Source organism: Coptis chinensis, chromosome 3, assembly GCF_015680905.1.
Source record: "Coptis chinensis isolate HL-2020 chromosome 3, ASM1568090v1, whole genome shotgun sequence".
Classification (NCBI taxonomy): Eukaryota; Viridiplantae; Streptophyta; class Magnoliopsida; order Ranunculales; family Ranunculaceae; genus Coptis; species Coptis chinensis.
In genome coordinates this window covers 124,039,304-124,042,952 of record NC_141458.1, presented here as the reverse complement: position 1 = coordinate 124,042,952, position 3,649 = coordinate 124,039,304, and the positions used below count along the sequence as shown (strand labels likewise).

The window sequence follows — 3,649 nt, the reverse complement described above, 5'->3', positions numbered from 1 at the left end:
GATAGGTTTTGGGTTGTATTTATTTAACATTCAGCTGAATTTTGGACACAACGGAGACTGTGCATTCCTACTGATACGTTTATTTTACATTATGGTAATTGATACCAAGTACCAAATCAAAGATAGGATGGATACTTCTCACCTTATGATCGATACATGGACAACTTCTTTTCACAATTTTCCACTCTGCGACGCGGCCATGTCAATCAATGGGATCTATTCCCAGCTGCCACACTAAAAGAGTGGAAAGGCGATACATAGATTTTTCTCTTTTTAATAGAAAGCAAAAAGTTCAATCACATACATGTAATGAAAGGTCTGATTAATTTGCTTTTGATTGGAGACCTATACATTTTTTAATACAAGTATTTATGTCGAACATACAAATCTACAGACTTTAAATTTCCACAGTAGGGATATATGTTAACCTATAGTTTCAAGTTTACTAATTCAGATAATCCAATGTATATTATGAAAACCACAGCCCAGAAAGTACAGTAGTACACTATGTTAATTTCTCCTCATTTTGATGTTTGATCTTCTTATATACTAGAGTACTATCAGTATAAGTTCAACTCAAACAACTCCACCAGTAGCACTTCCAAGTTCCGGCCAACACTACTGCTCCTTTTGCTTATTGTGATGATGAAGTAGGTACTTCCCTAAGTCCAAGACTTCCAAGTTGATCATATATGTACGTACTTTTAAATACACTTGGTGTCATTAGATCGATAGCATACACAATGATTCCTTGATGTATCAAGCACCGCAACGTTGAAGTCACGGGCTATAATCCATCTTAACAAGAAAGGAAGATTTAATGCTGAAGTTGCAAAGTTGGATTTTCAAGGGGAAGCATAGTCTTCCCTTTAGAGACTAGCTAGAGAAGAAAGCTTAGAAACTGTTGCCAAGTCTAGTGCTATAGTGACATAAAAATATATTAAGGCATTTTCTTAATCAAGTCCTTTCTGTTAAACAAATCAACCCATTACCGTCTCTCAGTAAACAATTATATTACATCAAGCTAATCTTTGGACCACCTTATAAACAATTCCATACATGTGACTAGCACCTATGTTTTGGAATCCAGCATAATGCTGCATGTTCTCACTTTCTTAGAAGTCCCCCCTTTCGGCATTGTTGCTGCTTATCCTCCAGGGAAGACCAGCTGAAACCTTTCATATTATTGATTAAATTAATTAATCGTTCTGCATCGATCATTGAGATTATCTTAAAGATTAAACAACCGACCAAACTGAGGTTCCCACGTGACAGATAGCGATAGGTTTGGCATCATGTTAGTCATTAACTTCATCTTCTTGCTCATTTTGATGGAAGTATAGAATGCAATGGTTAGCATTATGTCAACGGTTTATTTTCACACTAATCAAGATTATGCATCGTTTATGTAAGCAAGACCTTGAATTGTCTCATTAGTCTTAATTGTTTCAGATCTTCGTTGGATTCTTTTGTTATACTTGTTGGGACATTCGAGTGACTCGGGGGACTAATTCTCAAGTCCCATGCTTCGACAAGTTACTTGTTCATAAAGTTCAGCTTGATACTTCCAAACAATCATGCTTAGGATATCTTTGATCATTCCAATGAGTTTATATTCAGAAACTAACGTCTCTTTCGCTTCTCTTTCTCCTTTTATAAGGAGGTTCGATTTTCGTAAACCTTGTACTTGATAGGAATATATGTTATTTCTTTTATCCTTAGAATGCAACATATATGTTCTTACTGTACATCTCCTTGTTCGATATAATATACAAGCATGTAGCCAAGCTCGAAATGTAAAAATTGTTGATTATTCACATTAGTATATGTGATGAGATGAGATTGTTTCTTACTTTATCAACTCAAGAATTAACTAACTACAAATGTTGTTAAAGTACCAATAATATATATTTTTTCTAATAAAAAATAATGAATAATAAATTTGAATAAAAAGTGGATATTGAAAAATATGGCTCCAACCTATGTGGATGTGTCAATTGTCTCACAAGATTTCACAGAGTTCTCTATAATTAACATTTTACTATATATGATTAGGAATATATAAGTTTTATCACCCTTAAAAGAAGAGATTGGGAAGTTTTGTTTAAAATGGATCTTGTTTTAAATATGTGTAGCACTTGGATTGGAACTTGGATGGATGCAATAAAACCTTAGAAAGATCTTGTCCCTGGTCATGATTTTGGGTAAAAAATATTCACAAAGAAGATGATGACTTTGAGGAAATTCATTGTTTCTTTAACATTCTATTAGTTAATTTATATATCAAGTTAGAATAGTTTATAACTTAAGTACTTGATAATATTATCCAAAACCTTATACCCAGTTGAAAAGCTTGAAAAATGATTGTTTCTCAATATTTTGACAAAACATACATTGGATAGAAGAGAAGAAAATTAAGGGCTTGGGAACCAAGTTCTTTATGCAAAACAAATGATTGCAAATATATATAACTGCTAAAATTATATGGAGGAGTAACAATTCAAGCTAGCTAGTGCATGTAAAGAAATGGCAAAGTCCTTGGTTTTAATTAATCCCAAATCAAGTAAACTAGTTAAAAACATAACAGAATATGGTGATTAAGGTTATTTTGAGGGTCGTAGGAATAATGATTCCGAAAGATCTTGGTAGTATGTATAAAATATACAAGTCTCTTATTAGTTGTTGCATCAAATCTACTGTTGAGAACTTGAGATTAAATAAATAATTTTGTAATTTTCACTTTGTCTGTTAACCAAGGTTTGGGCTGGAGCAACATTTTTCCCGTGCGAAGACCTTTAGGCCCAGAAAATTGGGATCACTAATTAAGGTTCATGCTTCAAGAACTAGAGTTAGCTAAAGGATGTGTACACTACCCAGGTCTCCAGGATGTGCGGCATGTGTAAGTTATTTGTTTTTGGCATCGCTAAAATTTAAGACAACAACTACTCAACAACAGCAAACAACTGATGGAAAAAACAAGGTATAACATATTGACATGCAACTTTTACAACGAAAGCAAAGTACTTATACCTGGGAGGAATTTGGGAAGCTCGCTCATTGAGTGAAAATACAGTCCGTGTGGTTGTGAATCGTGATTTAGAAATTGGAAGTCTCTCTCCAGTTTGAGATGAAAGCTATGAAACACGGAGTTTCTGTTATGGAGCCATGGAGGTATGTCTTTGATGAGAAACCAACGAGTACGAAGCCCTAATGTTAACTGCAAGGCCCATATACTTTTATGTATCAGTGTTAAATATTTATTTTGGCCCATCCCCGATTTTAAAATAGAGCTTGCCAAATTCTGAATTCACGTAATCCACAACTAGAACCAAATTCTACCAGTCAGGCAGCCACTCGTCCTTTACCGTTACGAATTTCACCGTCATCTCAATCGAGTCATGATCACAGTAGATTGCCCTTTCTTCAAGATTTGCGTAAACGCATTTTAATATTTTATAGACTTCTGTAGGTAAGTCATAACTCATTAACAAGGAACACTGAGACTGGGAATACAGAGACGGACAGCCGGTATAATCGGGCTCACCAGTGTAAATAATGTGGGCCATAAAAGTTTTGCACATCTTAAGTAGTGGGCCCATAAAATAGATGGATCTTAATCCCATCCATAGTACGCGAAAAATATTGATAT

At 34.5% G+C, this 3,649-nt stretch overlaps 1 long non-coding RNA gene across 1 annotated transcript; it reads right to left on the bottom strand.

Moving 5' to 3' along the window:
• Window positions 1–303: 303 nt before the first annotated feature.
• LOC147514139 (uncharacterized) lies at window positions 304–3,195 on the bottom strand. The gene is made up of 2 exons (XR_015217460.1): window positions 3,031–3,195; window positions 304–1,175 (listed from the first exon to the last, which is right to left on the bottom strand). It is a non-coding gene; the product is annotated as an uncharacterized LOC147514139 (long non-coding RNA).
• Between the last annotated feature and the right edge of the window lie 454 nt (window positions 3,196–3,649).